Source organism: Semicossyphus pulcher, unplaced genomic scaffold, assembly GCF_022749685.1.
Source record: "Semicossyphus pulcher isolate SPU_LCO1_2020_fin unplaced genomic scaffold, fSemPul1.0.p SCAF_6, whole genome shotgun sequence".
Lineage (NCBI taxonomy): Eukaryota > Metazoa > Chordata > Actinopteri > Labriformes > Labridae > Semicossyphus > Semicossyphus pulcher.
The window spans coordinates 23,924-46,683 of NW_027211737.1; the positions used below are offsets into that span (position 1 = coordinate 23,924).

The window sequence follows — 22,760 nt, forward strand, 5'->3', positions numbered from 1 at the left end:
CACACCAAAATCACTCACCTCCACTGAATTCCCGGACATCCAGTTAATGTACAGAGTACATGGTTCAGTGATGCCATTGTCGGCCAGTGAACTCCCTCGAGTGCTAAGGAGTGCAGTAGGGAACATAGCCTTTTGCAGTGAAAATATTTCACTGGCCACTTCTTCGCTGCCTGCAAAGGCAACTATATCCTGAAAAGTGAAATGTAGATCAATACCTTAAAAAAGTGCAGATATCTGTGAACGCTGATGTACGCATAGATTTGACCAGTTCCTTCCTTGTATTTATGACCTATAAACAAGTCAATATTGTTTTTATATGTGATTACAGAAGACGAAATTCAACTTTATTGTCATTGGTTTGCACCCTATTACAGTTAGCGGTCTAACAAGAAGTCAGAATCAAGTGCAGTGCACTGTATGTAGATAAGGGTATATAAATAAATAAAATAAATTACTAAATCTTCTGGGGTGTCATCTTAGCAGCATATAAAACAAACACAAAAATATTCTTTATGCTTCCGACAATTGGTTCTCTATTTGGACTTTTTTTTGTGTAAAGCCTGCGTTTTCCAGAGTACGGTCTCAATGCATGGCTATAAATGTACCAATTTCTGCAGTGATTCCTTTTGCCCTGTTGAGAATCATCAGTTGAGAATGGCTGCCTATTGTTTAATGATATGGGGATAGTTTGTAGCATGTGTGTTGCTCCTTTTGGTCTACTTCCACCTACACTGGGTGACTAACTAACCTGTACTCTTCTAAGTTCACGCTCCTGGACTTGTCTTCGTCTTCTCTCCTGATGTCATATGAAACATAATTTTAAGACATATTAAATTGAGCAATCAGAACAACCAGAACAATAATGAGCTTAAAGTGGAATCTTTTCTGCAAAGCAATATTTTGCTCAGTTAGTAGAGTGTGAGAAGGCCATATGATGTGTCTGCATTTTCTTACCCTTTCTCTGTCTATTGCCAGTGAACGCTCAAACTCCTCATACTGCTGGCTGCGTAGGGTTCGCCATTCCAGCAAGCCGGTCTCTCTTTCCGATGGTTGCACATCAGCCTGTTCAGCAAACATGTCCTGAAATCACAGAATCGGTGTAGGAAGTAGCACCTGCAACACGCAGGTGATCTTGTGTTGTGATCAACCATGGCGGGCAGAAAGATTTGTGATTTGTGACCTAATTTTCAATTAAAATGGAATTGCGAGTCTGTATTATTTTTTTCCTATTGCATGCCCTACTCTGCCTCCGACTGGCCAGTCTTGCCTTCGTTGGTTAGGTTGAGGCATGAAAAGTGAGATGGATATGTATGACAGGGCTGCTTGTTTCAGCCACAGTGGCAGGTGGCCATTTACATACTGACACTAAAGGTACAGCAGGAATATAGATATTAAGTTTTGTTAGTTTTAATGACTACCGATGGTCTCTGAATAAAAGAGGAGGTTGATGCAATGAGTGCTTTGGGAAATGAGAAATTACATCTTTAAAAGCCACTGTCATTGGTTGATGGAATCAGAGGAATATATCAGCATTGCTATTGTTAGTTATTGTATAGTGATGCCCAATAATCATTGTATTAATAAGAATTTGGATAGTGAAACCAATCTTGGCTTTTATTTAGTTAGCCACCTACTAGAACTTATTAAGGCAGCAGTAATTTTGAGAATCCTGACGAAGATAGCAAATATGCCTGGATAAGAGCATCCATAAGACACTTGAAACTTATAAATCATTAAATTTCACATCTATTATCTTGTAAGACAATAGATATAATTGTTACAGGGCATCAGAAAGCATTATGTGTGTTTATGAGTGTAGTCATGAAGCATTATCAATGCATTATAATTCACTATGAATGCCCTCATAACGCACTATACATGTGGTCTTCATAGAAAGTGTTACCAAACATTCTGCTGTCGGCTTTACAGGCAACCCATTGGCCTCCCTCTATGTATAGCGTACTTAATTCCAACAATGTGCTGCTCCCGAACAAGAACCGAATAGATCATTTGGAAGCTCTTTACCCTTGAAAGGGCACCCTGGGTAATGAGCAGTCCCATAAGGTAAGTTGCCTAAGATCCTACTGACTGTCATAGTATGGATACCAACAAAAGACCCATCTCATACTTCCTCCCCCAACCCGGTTTGTTTCTCCTCCTCCTCCAACCTGGTTTGTTCCTCATCCTCCAACCCAGTTCTTTCCTCCAACATCTCATGGTTTTCCTCTTCCATTCCATTTCCTTCCCCCACACCTTGCACATTCCCGACCTCTTCCTCCCCGTTTTCCTATGTTATTGACAAAAGTCACACCATACATGCCTCTTCAAACTGTAACAAGAGGACAATGCAATTTAAAAATATGTTTTAAAAATTACAAGATTCTGCAACTGACCTCTCCATGTGAGAGATTCCATGTTTCATTTACTCGTAAAATGTTAACGCTTATGTGATTTTTGAGAGACCCTGGAAGTTGATTCAATTGATAGTAGCCTACCTTTGGTCTGATGTAAACAGCTGATCTTCTCAGCAGAGGACATGCTTTTATAGCAGAGGGACAGACAGAGGAGAGGACCAGGCGGTGGATTCTCCTCTGTCTGTCGACTCTGTAAAGGCAGAGGTCCCCTTGTAAATCTGGGAATTCTGCCTTTATCTTTGGTTCTGTGTCTTTGTGATGGGTGGCCTAAGTGAACAGAAGTTATAAGCAATCTTGTCTTTGACGCTGTCCTGACCCTCCAACTTGCGCCTTAGTATGAATACAGTGTCACGGCAATTTGGAAGAACAGCCAGTCTTATGGTGGTGAGCCGCTGTCTGGCTGGTTCTGTTCTCCTGGGCACCTGACCTCTCCTAAACCCTCTAAGTCTTAATGAAAAATAAGTATAACATACAGGCATACAGGTTATGGGATTTCTGTTACTATGTATCAAGACACTCAACACCAAGAGAAATAAATCTCATTACCGTATGTTATTGACAAGCTAATGTGGAACAGTAATTAAGCTTGTCCCATGTTATATGAATCATTGGATCATTGTAACCCATTGTAATCCACTTTTAAACACTAAATACAAGACTCTACTTCAATTTTAATACAGTGCTATGAAGGCATAAATTACCCAATATCTTACTAGCTTCTTTATTCTCAACTAGCTATATAGACTAAGAGTTTCCATCTTTCAAACATAACTATTGATTTAAAACAGTGATTGAAAGATCGAACAGTGGAAACATGGAAACTAGTGATTCCAACAAAAGTGTGATACAATGTGGTATGGCTGTGGCAGTGCCACAGCTTATCTCCTAGTGTTTCTCTGTGTTTCCCCTTTCCTTGTGTTCCCAATGTTCCCCTGTCTGTCCCTCGTTGTCTCTGTGTCTGGTTGTGTGTGTGTACCTGGCATGGGCGTGGCTTCCCCACTTCCCTTACCCTCCTGCACACCTGCTCTCAATCGGCTCATCACTCCTCCCAGTCTGCACACCTTCCTCTCATCAATTCATCAAGCCTGCAGTATTTCAACCCTGGTTCTTCAGTCACTCATTGCCAGATTTTCGTTCAACCTTCAGTGGTAGCCATGCTCTCGGCCAAATCATTTTGTATTTTGCAATGAAGTGAACTTGCTTTTTGTTGCCTTATTAGTTCCTAACTTGTTTTTTCTCTGAAAAAAAGCAGGGCACATAGTTTGCGGGGCGGCGCCGTTCGCCCTTATATACATATATATACATATATATATACATATATATATATATATACCCCCGCGGTCTTCTCCTCTTCCTCTTCTTCCTGCGTGGAGCCGACGGTGTGGCGTGGGAGCATTTGGCGGTGGCGTGACAGCATCCCGGTGTCCTGGCATCCCGCCACGTTAACTAAAGACTCGACGTGACTAGGAGTTGGGCTGCTCCCTTGGACTCGCGGCTGGTGCGCGGTGTGCGTTCTGGACGGTAAGACGCGGCGTGGTCTGCCTTTTTCCCTTCAGCTGTTGGTTGTTCTCGTGAAAAGTTAACAGCTATTATTAGGAACTGTCTATTTTAAGAACTGGCTCTCATGTAAATTGTAATTATTATTTAGTAGTTGACTTACTATGTTTCGCAGTGCGTGGCCTGTCATCGGCCACCACCTCTGGGTGAAGCTGCTGTTTTGGCTCTGCATTGGCTCTGTGTCGGCTCTCTGATTGGCTCCGTGTTCGGACTTCTCCGTGGATTCCTCCCGCTCTGGTCGGAAGATGGTGAATTTGCACGGCTGTGTGCGCTGGTCCCGGCTGTCTTTTGTCATTAACCAGCCCAGCACGCCGAGCCGGGCGCGTAGTTTTAATTGAGTAGACTGAGTAACTGTCAACTGTTCTGTTTAATTCTTTTCTGCTATTTTTGATTTTGTGATTGATGTATAATTTGTTTATCTTTAGTTATTGCATATAGATTGTTTGTTGTCTAGGGTTATTGTTTCCCTTGGTTGAGTGTGTGTGACTGAGTGGTTCCTTTGTGTTAAACAGTGGTTATGAGGGTCTGTCACGTTGTATATTTTTAACTTGTCTTTCTTTTACCTAGGTGCTGTGGGCCAAGTGTGCGGCAGCGGCTCCCTTGTGGTGGTGCCTTCACTTTTCTTTTGGTTTGCTGTGTCACGGGTGCGGTGTAGTGTGGATCCCTTCCTTTTTGAGTTAGCCGCTGTCATGGTAAGCCCCAGCCCTGACCTGCTCCTCGACTGCCATCTAGGCAGAACATTGGGCCCTCATTCCCACTGTTGATTTAAAGTTCTGATTATTTTTATATGGTTTAATGTTAATTCCATTTAAGTGCATTTTGTTAATAAATTATCTTCTACTGGAATCACGCTCTCTGCCCCGTGGAGTGTTTTTTTTTTTTTTTTTCGAACCTTGTGTGCCTTGGTTTAATTTGGAAATAGTTTTGTTAATATATTTCCTGGGGTGAGATTCCCCAGGTGATGTTGCCGCATCCTCATCCTCCAATCCTAACATTGCCACATTAGCTAACATAACAATTGGTTAGCTAGGTCAGTGGGAATGGCGCCATAGCGTTGCATTCACTAAAACATCATATCGCATCCTCCAACAACAGTTAACATTTATAGCCAGTGGTCTTCAATCAACCCAAAACAACACGTCACTCCACTGCTCATATCCCTCCACTGGCTCCCAGTCATAGCTCACATCAAATTCAAAACCCTGTTGCTTGCTTACAAAATGGGGACGAAACCGGCTCCTGCCTACCTGACCCAGCTCCTTCATGAACACTTCTGCACTTAATGATATTGATGCTGCTGATGATGATGACATTAAGGATGTGGATTAGGATATTCACGATGATGATGACTGTACTGACCTTGTTGATGCTGCTGACGATGATTATTATAAAAACAAACAAAATGACGTACTTTGCTCTGCCTGTTGGCACCAGTGTCCGATCGCACTTGAAGCTGTTTGTTGGCACTTACTGACTTCGTTTCCTCCTGTCTTAATCGTTGCTTGTGTTGTATTAACTCTCTCGCTTTGGACAAAAGCGTCTGCTAAATGAAAATGTAACATTGTAATAATTGACAATAACAAATCTAGTATAAAAACGTTTAATCCTTGATGTATTTATTTTTTATTTTTTATGTACTGCTTGAAACCATTATGAAAACCAAAAGTGCCATCGACACATTGTGGAAAATAGTTTTATATGCATGTTATGACTGTAAATTAAAACAAAGCCTTACAGCCAAATATCTAATCAACTATAGGGCTGTAGCAAGTTTGAGGACAAAATAAAGCTCAAATGTGAAATGCTCCCTCAAAAAACGAACAAACGGTATTGTAAAAAGGCATAGCGAACTGCTGGAAAAATTAACTCATATGCTCAATATATTGCTCATTTGATTTTTTTTTTTTTCTCATTCTGATCCAGAAGGTTAACAACACAAGTTTTCATCCAGTCTCCATTAGGCTATACAATAATTTCTTTCTAAACACAAATGTGATGTCTGACACAAGAAAGCTGATTCATAATTAACAGTCTGTTCATGAAAAGATAAAAGTTAAATTAGATTTACATACATCTATTTACATAATAGTCACAATGTATCATTCACACTACCATTACATTAAAAACATATCCATTGGCTGCACGAAAAATGTCGCCATTAATCAGAAAAGATCTTAACAAATGTACATCGGGCATGCAGAACATCAACCCCCTTCCGATGTATTTAATTCAACAGGTTGCCATTTGTGCTCCAATACTGCCATCTAGTGGGCATGTAGGTGAGCACACCACATTAAATGAAAGTACACAAGCTACAGTTTTTCCTCGATAAGTAACCAGTACAAAATTCTGATTTTAATAACTTCACAGTAAATACATATCATTTCTAAACCCCAATTCAATAAATATTGTATCCTGACCTCAATTCATACAAGGTTTATTGAGCGGGGAACTGTTTTCTGTCTTCCAACGACTGTATGTAGGGATTCCCCTCAGAAACGGATGAAGTGGTATCACCCAATATTATACCCCTTAACAAGTTAAAAACGTACATGTTAACAGGTCAGTTTCTAACGTCTTAAGGCGTTTTTAGCGTGTTATGACACCCAGGTAACTTGCCCCTTCCCCTTGTGTGTTCCCAGCTGGTCTGATGGTCTTCACTGCCCTGATTGTTTCCACCTGTTCCCCATTACCTTGTCTATATATTGTCTGCGTTTGTCTTTGTTCTGTGCCAGTTTGCCTTGTCCCGCAAGTCAGAGAACCAACGCCTTGTCCATATTTTGATACTTTGTCTATCCTTTTTTTTGTCACAGAAGTTTTTTATCCTCAGAGTGATTTTTTGTTTCTTCATTGTAGTGTTTTTCCTCTGTAGAGTGATTTTTATTTGGCACTTTGTTTCTGAGTGGTGCAGTTGGGTTCAAGTCCTAGTTCAGTTGTGACACATATTGAGTTTTCAACATCTATCTCTCTGTTTCCATAGTGAGGATGATAAAAGGGGAGACGAGGAGTTTGTGCCACCTTCACGTAAGCTGCGTTCAACTTCAGCCAAGTCCTCCTCCCCCGCCCCAGGGCCATCAACACAGTCGAAGAGGGGTCAGCAGAGATGTCGTGGGCCTGCCAGTAAGAAACTAAAGCAGGCTTCCTCTGGACATGATGGCGGCGATGGGCAGGACAGGTGGTGTAACCCTGAAGAGCTGGATGTGGAACCACCAATGTTAAATTTTGAGCCAAGAAATCCAGTAGGGCCCAGGATTGACACCAGTGTGACATGGTCACCACTGAGCTCATTCAAACTGTTCTTCAGCTCCAGCGTGATTCACACAATCATCAAGAGCACAAATGAAAAAGCAGACAGAAGAAAAGCATCAGTGATGCAATTTAAGTGGTCTCCCCTCTCAGTTGAGGACTTCTACATTTTTCTGGCTATTGTCATCTTTTCTGGGATGGTTCAAGATCATACCAGGGTAGACATGTGAAGAGAGTGGCCCTACAACTTTCACTTTCCACGGAACTGCATGACAAGGGACAGATTTAAGGCAATTTTTTGGTCCCTTCAACTGTCTGATGTCAAAGAGGTAAAATGTTTCATCACTACAAATAGTGATTAAAACACGAGGAGAATCAGAAAAAGAAAGGAACACAATACGACAGGCTCTTTGTGAAGTGTAAGGACACCAAGGAGGTGACAATGTGCAGCACTTTCCACAAGGCTTACAGTGAAGGCTCCACACACAGGAGAGTGAAAGAGGCTGGACAGTGTTGCCAAAAAACATTCCTGTTCCTGATGCCATCAAGGATTACAACAGCCACATGGGCGGGGTGGACCTGTCAGTTGCCCTCATTCAGTATTATATTACTCAAGCTCTTGGCAGTCGGACAGTCAGATTTGATTTTTGATATGTTGAATATTAACATGTTTTTGAGATGTTGAATGTTTACCAGTTACCTGTGCTTTTGTAAATATTGCACATTGATCTTCTGACTTGTAGAATAAAACTATTCCATTTGGAGACAAAATAATACAATTTAGTTGTTTTCTATTGATTTTATGCTGTGCATAATGGTAGAGTGTGATGATGCACAGGATAAATGTCAGAGCCAAAGACTGCATTATGTGCACATAGCCTCTTGTAGTGGAAATCAGTAGTTGTTGTCAGAATCCCTTTAAAGAGGTAAAACAACCCATTTGGCACACTTTGTGTACTTTAGGTATCCAAATGGCCAAATGGAGAGTCCACATGGTCCTATCCTTACTAAAACCTTTGTAGAATCTATATGCTTTGTAATATTTCTATATACTTTGACAGTTGTAGTCAAGGAGTTGCTGAATCAATTCACTGTCATCTTTTTGCAGAGAAACATTGCTATCATGGTGTTATCCTCTGTGTAATCTAGATTAAATTTTAGCCAAGGAAAAAATGTAACTTTTTTTTCCCTTTGTTTGATCACAGTTTACTCATGCATATTATATTCACAATTTACAGACACTGGGAGTACATTTTCTGAGGTCTTACCTATCCATAGAGACCAAACCAAGTCTGTTTAGGCGAAAATCACCTGCTAGCACCTTAGGGCTTAACAAGGTTAAGATCTTATGTTTTAAAGTTTTCTTCAGTGTCAAAGTAATCAGTGATTAAGTCTTTTACTTTTATTGGTGCAAAACCACCAGATTTCAAGAATACAACAGCATATATGATGAGCTTTAACAGGGCTTTGCTCTCCTGATGGCTCTCCTGATGGCTCTCATTATATGTGTTCCTTTATATGCCTTTATTCTGATGTTGGCATGTTTCTATTTTTTTCCTCTGACAGCTCCAGACATTCATGTTCTCCGCTCAGCGTTTAACCACTCAGATTTTCCACATGTGAGGGGTTTTTACACCTTTAAACAGAACTCCTGTGCTGGGCTCAGAGCTACAGATGGCACCAGTTCCACACACTGACAGCTGCTACCACACAATTCAGACAATAACGCAGCATGTCAGGTTGCCAAAGCAGAATTTTCTTCCCTGAGATTCTCGTGCAGCGCTCAGGTGGGCTGGAAGTAAAGACACTGCAGACTCTGAACTCCTGAAAACTGAAGTTTTACTTTAACCCAGTTTAATTATCTTTCTCTGCACGGTGTAAATGTTAAAGAAAAGAGGAGGAAACAGTACTGTGGATGTAAATAAATGATGATATTGAGACTGTGTAAATTTAATAATGTAAACACAGCTTCAGCTCTGAGTCCAGTCCTGTGTGCTAGCTGCATTAATACAAAGGGACTGTTAAAAACAATGAATTCTGTTCACTGCTCTGTATGTGTAACAGTAGATTATTTACATCTCATAAAACAGTGTGTCTCATTCTTATTAAACCAACAACAGGTTAGTTCACAGCCCCTCTGCACCAGCATAAACATATTAAACATGAAGAGTGTCTGACAGGGCCGATAAATCAAGACACGAATCATGTTGGAGGTCTGGGGATCAGTACACTTTATTTAACGTTTATTATTTGTTATTACTATTAACAAATGATTTAACCGTTAATAACTAATAATAATTACTATTAACAAATTATTATTTAACCGTTAACTAATAACTTATAATACTTACTATAAACAAATTATTTTTGACATTTATTATTTTAGATAACAATACCCAGGTTCCACAGGGTGTTTTGAGCAGCCAGCTCTTTGGCATCGTCCAGCAGCGCACACTGCTTGTCGGGGATGTAGGTGCTGCGTGTGGACGGGATCACCACCTACACACACACACGCACACTCTGTTGTTGTTGCTCATATGGTTAGACTTATCAGCTAAGTCGATGTAAACATTTATGTACTTATTCTGTATGTATGTATTCTGCAGATTTCCATTTGAATAAATGACAGGAAAGTGAAGTTTACAAAGGTAAAGGTGAGAAGGTATGCCTGCCGTGTATCTGCAGACCTTCTAGAGCAGCAGCAGCCTCCCGTCCTGCCCCGGCGTGGAGAACAGCTCGTACTCGGGCTGTGAACACAGGTTCTTGCGACAGTAGAAGTCAAGCAGACTGACGGCCGAGCCGATCTGACTCTGTTTGAGTGACAGCAGGCTGGTGGGGGTGAGGGGGGTGCCGGGGAACAGGGGGAACACACACCGGTCTGCCTCATCTGATCACACACACACACGCACACACACACAGAGGCAGGATCAGCATTACTGCTCATTAGACATGAGTGTAGTCAGAAGATACCAGTGTAGTGTAGTTGGAGTAACAGTGAAAACAGTGTAAGGGTCAAGCTGTGGAAAAGAAGATTTTCGGAATATAAAATGAAACAAGTTGAGCTGCCCGTCACTCTTTAGACAGCATGAAGTATGAGCAGCACTCGCTGTCAGTAAACACAACACTTTAGCTGCTTTAATCACCAGGATACATGAAACATATCCACTTATGCTAACGATGTCACTTATTACACTGACGAGTGAATCCACCAGCACATTCCTCAACGTCACACACACGTCTCAAACACCCTATTTACACTCGAGTCATGAATATGAATCAAATCAAAGGCTGTTTTTTGACATTAATGATCATTTTCATGTTTGACACTTAAACTGTTTGCAAATTAAAGGCTTCAGAGGACGTAACAGCAATAAATCACTGTCCAACATGTGTGGTACTTTTAACTATTACTGTGAATAACAGCTGAGATGATAGAAAGCCCTCTGTCTCACATCAACAGAAATGTTACAGTGTTAATGTTACTGTAAACTACACAAAACATTTCCCCTTTAAAGGGTCACATTGAGGGATTTTTCTTTGACAAAAAACAAAAAACACAATACATTTGTTTTTAAAGGTCTAGCTGCGAATTTAACCATACAAAATGCTGACTCTTTTCTGTTCTAATCATGGACTGTATACAAAAATGGTCGTAGCCGACGTGACGTCAATCATTGGGTTGTTGACTACTGTTTTGAAGGCCTGCCATTAAAACCACTGGCCCTGAAATGCAAGCCCTATTTCAGTTATTTTTTTAACATCAAATTTCTCCTTCTGTAAGTGTTTTTATTACTCAATACATGTGTTCAACTATTATAAACTCGTAAAAATAGACCAAAAATATCATAAGGGTTTAAAGAGGGTTCTTTTACCACACTTGGTTCAGCAACTCTGACACCCGCATGAATAAATTGTAGTAGCTGCAGTTACGTTACTTAAAAGGTATGTAACATTAATGACGCTGTTCAAATGTATGTTAAACTAGCGTGATCATCCCTGTGACAGTAACGTTTTGAAACAAAATCTTACCGTCACCTTCTTTCTGTTGGCACACACACAACCTCACGCTTTATGTGTGCTGCAGGTGTAGCTTTTAAAACACTCTGCGCCACGTTCGCTCTGTGAACAGTCCGTTTATGGAGCCACAGCGTTAACCTGCAACGGGACGAGGTGCCGCTGATAACGGGAATACACCCACTTATAGCCACCTCACGTAACTGCCCGTCTGCCTCGATCATCCCCCAAGTAGCCTTCATCTGTGACGGCAGAAGCGTCGCACGCATGTTTACATGCACAGCAGTCAGTTCTGCTTCTTTTTTTCCCCAACTGCTGGCCAACGAACATCATGCTGAGTTGAAGAAGACTTGAAACTAGAGATTGAGACCATAAACTCATTAGGAGAATGTTTACTGAGGGAATAAATCGAGAAGGAGGACCATTTTCTCATAGACTTCTATACAATCTTACTAGGGGAGTTAGACCCTGCTGATCATTCTTCTATGTATAGTCTGTGATTGTAAACAAAATACCTGACCTAATTTTTCTACTCAAGAATCTCCTTCTCTCCTTTCACTCTCTGTCTTCGTCTGTCCTCTCTCCTTCACCTGTCTCACTCCCGTCTCTGTCCAGCTCTCCCTCTCTAAGTCTCCTTCTCAATCTTAAATCTGTCTCCCCCTCCATCATGTAAGTATAGCTTACTAGCTAGCTCAGGAAGCTGGAAGGAAAGATCGCCAGTTTGAATCAAAGAGAAGAGCCAGTCTTAAGTCTGACACTAAAGGTAGGGCTGGAGGTCACATTTAAAGTCTGACAGAATCCAGTAGAGTTTGTGTACAACAAAAAACAGCCTAGATGCTCATACTCCAACTTTGTCTGATTTTGGAGTAAAAATCAGGACACACCTACCAAAGTATGTGAAATATAATCAGTTAGGGTCATTACAACAGACACAAAAGTAATTTACAGCTGACCCAAATATCCACAAACAAAAGAAGGCATCCTGAACTGACCCTAAACATTTGCGACTGTCTCTGGGATCGGTCGCAGATGTCTTGTTCAAACCTCTGAGGGCTAAACATCTGCGGATACAATAAGACATTCCCGACCGACCCTAAACATCAGAAGCAGGGCTGCACTATAAATGGAATATTAATCCCGCACACATTTTGTCTTCCCACAATTAATTAAACATGACGGTGATATTGGCGTTTAAAATGCTCCGCCTGTAGAAAACTCTACTGCATATCAAATCAAGCCCCTCCCCCAGGGGGTGATGGAGAGGTTTGGACTTCACTTTTGGGGGAGCCGGCATGTCATGTGCCTATCTTACAGAGTGGAAGAGTAAACAACAGAGACGGTCGGAGAAACTAAAGTCAAATGTCTGGAACAGAAGATGAAGAGCTGGTCCCGGAAGCTCGTCATTGCTTGCTTGTAGGTATTTCACTTTTAGGGTGAGTGATGTGATGAAGAAACAATAATCAGCAAAGTGGTCATGAGACCTGTGTCTGTGCCGCAAAGCAACACAACTAACTTGTTCAAGCAGACACAAAGTGCAGTATGATGAGTGTATGTAGGCCAAGAGGAAGAACGAGCTAAAAACTTTGGGAATCGGTCCAGTAGATGGCCTCCGCTGTAGCCACGATACAGCCGATCAAAATACGTCCACTAAAAGTTTTTGTTTCTATGAGACATTTCAAAACTCAAATTTGTAAAAAAAAAGGTCCAAAATTACCAAACCTCTCCTTTAACACCCACTGCTGTCACTAAACCCTAAAGCTAATTCAGCATCTGTAAGGTCTCAGTCGCAAAAAGGTCCTCTTACTGATGAATACAGCAGCAGTGCTGCTTGTTACAGCTGTTGGCAATTTATAATTGATGCCTTTGATGCCAAAAGACTTTTACAGGGTTAGGACCTGAAAGGAACTTCAGTATTTTGGGGGATAAAAAGTTAAGGTCGACTCTGTGATGGTCTATGTGTGTCTACAATGTTTCCTCACCTACTGCTCCTGTGTAGAAGGGGCTTCCCAGGCGTGGCTGCAGGGGCACTGTCCTGAGTGGAGAGCATCCGTCCATCATGGCTCCGTCACCCCTGTTCAGGAAAAACGTCCCGCCCCCTCCTCCGGCCCCTGTGCTGGTCCCCAGGTAACCCCTGGTGCTGTACCTCCTCCCGGCCACGCTCCCGTCTCTGACCCCCGCCGGTTTGGCCAGCGTCACCTCCACGCTCGCTTCGTCAATCACAGCCCCGTTCATGAGGCTCAGCGCAAAGAGGGCATCATCCCGGCAGCGGTAGTGAACAAAGGCGTAGTCGGTGAGCTTCTTGACGCGCTCTACTGAGCCTGGTCTAAAGCGGGAGAACTCCTGGCGGAGGGTTTCCTCTGTGGTGCTCAGCATCAGGTTACGCACCTGCAGGGACACAAACATCGAACATCTTACAACCCCATTGCTGATGTTCAGATAGTACAGGTCCCATATGCCACAACATGTCTGACTCCTCTCAGTGATGCCTTACACGATGTCTGTGAGTACAACGATGTTAATACTGATGAAAAATACTGTGAAGATTAAAAACAAGCTGTAATTGAGTGCATAAAAAGTGCACACAGAGAGACAGATGTGTTCTGTACCTGCTGAATGCTCTCCAACATGTGTAAGGTGATTTTAGGTCTGTATCTGTCGCCCTCAGGTTACATTTCAGAGTTTCAGAGTAAAAGCCTCCTAATTGATCCCCTGGAGGACGTGCAGCTCCTGTGAGCCTCCCTCCTTCTCTCTCCCTATTTCACACCTCTGATCTAAACAAGTTGGCCGAATATGTCAGACTTCTCTTCCTAAAATGCTGCCTGTCCAGCAGTGCGGGGGCTGGAGACTTTCTGATTTAAAGGCTCTAAAAAATTTCTCTACAGCGGTCTGAAGTGAGAGACTCTGAAACTTGTAGAATCCTTGAGAAATCATTAAAATCTTACACCTGATTTCACCTCATCTGCATCCTTTTCATAACAAGGGATTCTTTTGTAAGTGATTATTATTATTTTTTAAAGGGACAAACAGACACACACACAGACATATCAAACACACAAACACGCACACGCACGCACACGCACACACAAACTCACACACACACACACACACACACACACACACACAAACTCACATAGAGGACTCTGACGTGCTGCATCACATCCTCGTCCACATCTTTCTCCGGCTTGGCCCAGTCCACCTGGATAGAGTGACCCCACAGCTGGAAGGTTCCTGTGGGACACAACAGGAACACGACAACATCACATCTGTATACTCAACATGCTAACATGTATGACAATAGTTTCATACATATATATTGTCTGTAATGACAATGTAATGAGCTGAGTGTTGTAGAAGCAGTTGGAGAGTTATGAAAGAAACATGCTGAACTGTTGTTTTTTCCTCTCTACAGGATTCAGAAGGAAGTATGTTTGAGGCTGATCGGGGAAATTGACCGATAATTGCACAATATTTTATTAATGCAAAAGTTCAACAGTTCAGCAGATTCTCTGCTGGTTCATCCATCTGATCTGTGACAGGACAGCAGCCTCCTCCTGCCTCAGGCAGCATGGAGCTGCTACAGATGGCTGTTCAGCTACAATGAGGCAGCGTCCAAGCTAATAAATTACTGTTTTAAAAATAAGACTTGCTGTGTTTAGCGAAACAGTAGAACCTCAAAATTAGAAATAGAGCCCGACCGATTTATCAGTCAGACGATTTTATCGGCCCATATTTGCATTTCGCAGATGTATCGGTGTCGGCGTATATGTCCTCCAATATGCTCCGATATTAATAACTTTAATTTTTGCAGTGCTGCAAGAGAAAGTCATGACACCTCCTGACAAGCAGAGGAGAGGACCTCACTCATGTTACAACTATAAACCAGCACAAAAATGACAATTACCAAGAAACGCATCTCATCAATTCAAATCTATATCAATTTAAACCAAATTGGGCGGACCAGATATTCGCCGCTTCTTATAACTCTAAGAAGAGAGGCGTTGCAGTGATGATCAACAGAAAAATACCATATAGCAATAACTCAACCATAACAGATCTCGAGGGACGATATATAATAATCAATGGATCCATTGGGTAAGTTCAGTTAACAATAACCAATCAATACGGCCCAAATGAGGACAACCCAGAATTTTTCCATGAATTCTTTACAAAACTAATAACCTTCTCTGATACAATCATTTTTATTGGAGGTGACTTCAACGCAACCATTTATCCAAAACTTGACAGATCAAATATCATCAAATCTACCAGACCGTGGCAATCATTTCAAACAGTAGAACAAATTCTGGACCAGTATTTGTTGAGATGATAACAGAAATGTACAAATCATCCAACTTTTCACCACATATGAATTCAGCACTCATCTCAGTTCTCTTCAAACCTAACAAGGATCCTACTCTCTGCTCAAGCTACCGCCCTTTATCACTCATCAACACAGACATCAAGATTATCAGTAAAGTACTAGCTATGAGACTGGAAAAAGCCATTCATACCTTAATTCACCCCGACCAAACAGGATTCATTAAAGGTAGACACTCATCAAATAACATGCGCCGTCTATTCAACCTAATAAATATATCCACAAATCAAAAGATTAACACATCCATCCTATCATTAGACGCAGAGAAAGCATTTGACCGTGTAAACTGGAACTTTTTATTTGCAACATTAGATAAGTTTGGTTTTGGACAGTCATTCATCAATTGGATTAAAATATTTTACAACTCACCCACAGCATCAGTAATCCCCAATGGAATAACCTCACAATGTTTGACACTAAACCGCGGCATCAGGCAAGGATGTCCACTCTCTCCACTATTATTCCCATTGAGCCACTAGCAGCCGCCATTTGCCAAGATTCACAAATCACTGGAATCACTGTTGCCAACACTATCCATAAGGTCAGTTTATAGGCATTGTTTAAACTCTTGGAGGAATTCTCCTCCATCTCTGATTAATCCATTAACTAGTCCAAATCCACCATCCTACCACTAAATCACCACCAATGTAAGACGACAGACCCCAAATTACCCTCCAATATCCCAACTGGTAACATTCGCTATCTAGGCATTGATATTTCCTCCAAGCTTCCAGAGCTGTTCCACCTCAACTTTACCCCCATCCTTAAATCCATTGAAGAGCAGTTAAACTGCTGGAATAATTTACCACTCTCCCTAGCAGGCCGAATTGCAACTATCAAAATGTCAATATTAGCCAGAATCAACCACCTCTTTTCAATGACTCCTGTCAAACCAACTCCTAACTAGTTCACCACACTTGATTCATTAATTACAAAATTCTTCTGAAAATATTTATTTTGAATGTGTGTGTATATGCAGGGATGTGTGTGTGTGTATGCATGTACAGGCTGTGTGTATTGGGTTTATGTATACATATGTAATTAAATTTGTATATATGTATAAACTGTATGTGTGTGTGTATGGGTATGTGTATAAAGATAGATATATCTTTTTTGTTTTTGGTGTTTATTTATTTATGTACGTGGTTTATTATTATTATGGGGGGTCTGTTTTTGGTTTCTTGCTTACACTTTGTCTTGGTTCTGGAATGGTAAAATCTTGTCTGTTAACGTAAAAGAGAGGTGAATAATAATTTAAAAAAAAGGACATATGTTCCAAACAGACATAAAAAAAATTAACATAATTATTTTTTGCTTTTTGGAACATAAATAGGAAACTTAACAACTTACTACTCAGTCAGCACTAGGCGACAGGCATGATGGGAAATGAGGAGGTCCCTAATGCTGCCTGAGTGCGCGTCACAGCTGAGCAGGGCAGTGTTGTGGCAAAAAAGTTCCCCGAACCCTCTTGTCACTTAATTTCACCAATAGATGATAAAACTTGGTTGAAAAACTATAATCAAAGTCTTCAAAAAACTCAAGCAAGACAAGCAAACACTAGAGACTGGCAGAATCTGATGCAAAAATAGTTTATTTCCGTATAAATACAAACAAATAAACCCGAGTCCATCTGGATGAGACTGCCCACAGGTTAGCCGCTTGGTCTTATATACTTTAAACCCCTCCCTCGCTGGGCTTCGGCACGTTTTTTTCCCCTTTTTTAGGTCTCTGCCTAATTGGTTAAAGTGTGTCGCAAGTGGCAGACTTGTGCTACCCCCCTTCCCCAAACTCTGGCTGTCTGCCCTCAGCTTGTGTCCCTTCAGTTTCGTCCGACCCATTTCCAACTTTTCCGCAGGACTCTTCCTCACTCTGGCCAATTAGGCACGCCCATGCACTGTACAACAGATAAAGGAGGGGCTCGTTGGCAGGGGACACCTGTTTTTTTTTTTCTAGATCAGATAAGGCGGCCAGTTTCCCACCCTTTGATTTGCACCTGGCTTCTATAATGAGCCCAGCGAGTTTCTCAGCTTAGGATTCTACTTTAGAGCTTTAACTTAAGAACTTACTTTAAAACATTTGACTGTAAAACTTTAACTCTAAAGTCGAGGTGAAATGAAAAATGTCATTTTAATCCTTTTAGATCACATCCTCCGTAATATTGTGCATCTATTTGACAATACAGACCAAAAAAAATACAGAAAATCCAGTTCTTTGTATTCTTATATCAAAATCCAATCATTTTTTCTTCCTGTAAAACAAAATATCACATGTGCTTACATAAGATAGGACCAACCAATTTCAACAAGAAATATCATGACATCCACCTGCCAATCAATCTGCAACATTTAGCCGCAGAGCACCAAGAACGCTCGGTCAGTTAGCTAGCTACTGCGCTGTGGAGAACGTCTGTCTACGCCCACTTCTCAACGATCAAATCAAATCCCTCTAATGATATGTCCCGCCTGCAAGTCCTGTTTCACTCAAAAATACGTCACGATACGGAAGCTAAATACTCTCGAAATGCTGTTTCATCTCGACTTTAAGGCATTAGACTATAGAAATGTTAACTTTAAGACATTTTTACCATAAAAACTTTAACTTTTAAAACATTTGATTATAAATTTTCACCTAAAACATTTCATTATAAAACTTTTGATTATATAACTTTAACTTTTTCAAATTTTTTTCCAACAGCAGCACACACAGCGAAGGGAAGCATTATCTTTCCCATACAGAACGAAACATTGTGAACAACAAACTCATGTTAAAATCACAGTAATCAGCCAAAGAAAGCTTGCTTTAAGAGCACCACTGTTTCTACTCTCTGCGCATCTAAACTGCCCATGAGATCCCGAGTGTACAGTCTGGCTCTCAGTTTTAGTAACAAAGGTGCAGGAGCTTTAAGCTTAATTGTCTGCTAGTTTCACAGCCGTTATGCTCTAAACAACAAGCTTACACGTCTACACCTCCGTACAACCCAGCAGGAAGGTACAGGATTTTATTTTAAAAAGCCATCATCGCCCCATGCTGCAGACTGTGCGTCTGTCTACTCCGCCCTCAGTCACACCTGCCGCTCCTTACAGCAGCAAGACACGCACGTGCGGACTGTTCTCCTTCACAGAACAGCAAATTAATACGTTTTGTGAAGTCCCTTTCATGTCTCATAAAGATGCTAAAGTTACGACGGAGTTACAGATAGACAGGCAGAGAGATAGCCATGTCACCGTGATGCTACGTTTTGATTGAGACCTGACCTGCGGACTGTTGGCTGAGCTCCAGACCACTGCCCCACGATAGACAGTCCATAGATAGTCCAAAATGTCCCAAACAGAGCACAATAATAAGAATAGAAACACAGACAAAGGGCAGATCCTCTGCTGATACAGACATCAGCTCACACTTCTCCTGGATTGATGTTGATTAAGAGGGAATATTTAATATGGAAAATCCTGCTTATTAAGCCTTTTATTCCTATTATTAACAATATCTGTCTGTCAAATGAGCTGGTCTGTGTTTGGTGACTTTTATCTATAGCAGCACTGTGTGAAGGTGGGAAAAGAAGAAAATCATTTTTTGTTCCAACTTTTGTGTGTTTTTGTGTTATACTCACGTCTATTTAATTTGATAATTTATTTTGGTGCTATTTAAGTTGCTACAGAAACACTTTTATTTTAATTTTGTATGTCATGCAAATGTAACAATAACATTTCAGAATTGGAATTTTGTTCTTTTAATTTCAGATACACTTTGAACATATCTGAATATATCGGCCGATACATCGATATCGGAATTTTCATTAGTCCCAAAAATCCAGTATTGGTCGGGCTCTTGTTGTAACCAAAACTTTGAGGGTTTTATGCTTGAAAAATGAAGAATGGATCACTTAGATTCTTGATTTTTTTTCTTGCATATGTATCTTATATAGTAAGGGGAGGCTAAGTTAAAGACACAGCTGTCAGTGTTACAGAAGCACAAACTGCATCATTTAAAATAATATATGTTTGAATACAAATGATTGAACACAAAGTAAACATTAAAAACCTTCATGCAGGACTGTAGGCTATTAAACTTTAAAAAAATAAATTCAATAAACTGGACTGGAAGTTAAATCCTCATTCAGACTCTTTGCTGCATTTTTCTGTGTTCTAGCTCCCCCTGCTGGACAAACACAAGTGACCCAGAGTCAGCAGGTGGAATAAAGAAGGAGAGACGGACAGCTGTGATGAAGGAGTCAGAGGAGGATGCAAAGAGAGTGAGTACCCGGGATGAGCTTCCTCCTGGCCATGGCTGCAGCCTTGTGCGACTCGTACTCTACGAAGGCGAACCCTCGGTTTTTGTTCTTATCTGTGGAGCTGGGATACACGATCACATCCACCACGCCGTCTGTAACCTGACACACACGCACACACACACACACACACACACACACACAGGAGGGAGCAAAGGTGGTGGTTAACATGTAAACAGTAACAGCTGCTGCTTCTTCTACTTCTTCTAACTTTTACAATAACAACCAAACGGCTCTGCTCTTGCTAGTTTTCTTCATTTTGTTTCCAAGTTTTCAAAGATTTTTTTTAACCTTTTTCTTAGAGTTAATTGAAGACATTTCAAAAAACATTTTACAAATTAATTTATTCTCTGTGTTAAAGCTCCTCCATGAGCTTTAATTTGGTATCCAGGGGAAGAACTTTGACTTACATTTAGTTCACTCTACCTTTAATTATTTCACTTAATTAAAAATAGCTACAATCAAGTGTTTTACGCAGCTGTTCCGTCTTCTGTTTCTCTACACGCCTGGTTAAACTGTCAGTCATAAACATGTAAACAATACTTTTAGTTTTCCAGATGTCCACATGTGGCTCAGGTGTGTGTGTGTTTGTACATTCTTCATCTCGTCCATGATCTCATCCCTCCTCTTGTCTTTTGGGATGGAGCCGATGAAGAGGCGGCAGTTGTTCAGACTCATGCACACACCGATGAACTTCCCTGGACGGATCTCGTAGTTGTCCAACATCTGGATCGCACTCTGAGCTGCTTCTCTGCACCCATAACCAATGGTCAGGATAAATTATCATAACATGGATCTTTGTTTTTTATTACCCTGCCTTCAGTTGATTCTGGTTCTCCTCTTTCTAAATAAATGTGATTTATAATCCACAAATAATAAGACGATAGATTTAGTAGTTAAAGGGATCATTTCTGTTATGTTGTCAAACTGAATATATAAATAGACACACTCACCTGTTGGTGTACAAGACAAAGGCGTAGCCGCGGTTCTCTCCACTGAACTCCATCATCAGTCTGAACTCGTAGATCCTTCCGGCGCTCTCAAACAACGGCACCAGCTCGTCCTCGTACATGTCTCTGGGAATCTTCCCCACAAACACCTCGCAGCCCCGCGGGGGGGCCGGACCCTCCCAGCCTGAGGCACAAAAGAAAACACAACGACGGTCAGACAGAACTTTCACTGGAGCTGATCTCAGACCAGTGGAGTCGCTACATCAACAGGCTGCAGCCAAACCAAACTCCATTCACTTAAATCACTATTTTAAATCTATTTTTTCAGACTGAGAACAAAAGATAAACACTGACCTGTCCATAAGTTAAAAGGAGATGTTTCATAATACCCTCACATCTTGAGTTTTTTTTTGACATATTACACAGATCACTGAGGGCTTACATTAGGAACAAACAGATTATTTCAGTTATTAATCCCTGGATTTTTCTTTAGACAGCTTTAATCAGACATAAGACTTCTGTATGTGCACACTGCTCATCTTTTTAATATTTTCTGCCCCTTTTCATATAACACAACACTAATTCTCTTCTTCGTGTGTTTTCATGGTCTTAAGACACACAGACCTGGCGGGGGTCCTCCGAACTTCCTCTGTCCGTTCTCCTGCACCATGTCGTAGCCCGTCTTCTCCATCAGGTCCAGCAGAGCCATCTCTTTGGCGCAGGATGCCTTGAACTCGTCCTCGCCCAACAGAGGACTCACTTTCCCAGAGTCTTCGGCCATGTCTCCGCCTGACTCTCTGTCCACGACTGTCTGAAAGAGTACAGTCAGCTTTAGACAGGCGGGTCACAGGACTGATGCTGTCAGCTCAGGAGGAAAGAATTACTTACCTGGTGATCAACATACAACTTCGTTGATAGAAAATCATCAAAACGCAATCTAACTTGTAATCATGAATAATCTAATAACAATTAGAAGCAAAGAAAGCTTGCAGAAACAAATTAATACAATACATCGAATATTATTGCATAGTTGAAAATGAAGTTAGCTTAGCCTCCCCTTAAATGTGTTGTTAAGCTAACGTTAGCTGACTTCATTTGTTATTTTCAGTAGACCACTTGTAACCGGTTCAAGGACCCCTGAAAGTCCCCGGTACCACCTTTTGGCAACGATAACCTTAATATGCTGACGTTAGCTCGTGTAAACTGCACTCGTTCATCTATAAAGTATAACATGGACAAAACTACACCACAGGGGCTACAAATTAGCATAGCAGTTACCGTTAAGTTAGCTAAATGTTATGATAGCGGCTTCGGTAACTTTAGCGCCTTCCAACCGTTTTTTTTTTTTTCAATCAACTGGCCGGAAATATGATTGACATTAAGGTTAGTCTCTCTGAGCTCGTTTCTCTGAGGCACAGAAGGCGGGACAAATGGGTTCACGCGTTACCCACATAAAATTAAATTAAATTAAATTTAAAAAGATCAATATTAATGTATAACATTTTAAATTGATTACAATTTTAATGAATAATCAAAACATTAAATCAAAAAATAATAAAACAAAGATTATTAAAAAATAAAAAGATATATGGCCTATTTTGCAATTATTATATAATTATTTAAAAAATGCTTTACAAATAAACTTTTTTTCATATCAATTATGCGTATAAAGGACAATCCCTTAAAATGTTAATACAACAAACTGAAGAATATGAGGAAAAATCTTTATTACACTCACTCATAATTCTAAATTTTTACACATTATTTTCTTCACAGACATCATTTTTAAGTGCTTTCTTATGTGTTTTGTACAACGGAGTATTAGGGCATTGTGGGGAAAAAAATCTCTAAGATTTCGAGAATAAAGTCGTAATTTTACAAGAAAGAAAGTCATAATATTACGAGAATGAAGT

At 40.8% G+C, this 22,760-nt stretch overlaps 1 pseudogene; it reads right to left on the bottom strand.

The window, feature by feature from the left end:
* Window positions 1–9,599: 9,599 nt before the first annotated feature.
* Window positions 9,600–21,604, bottom strand: LOC138609693 (probable RNA-binding protein 46; annotated as a pseudogene).
* Between the last annotated feature and the right edge of the window lie 1,156 nt (window positions 21,605–22,760).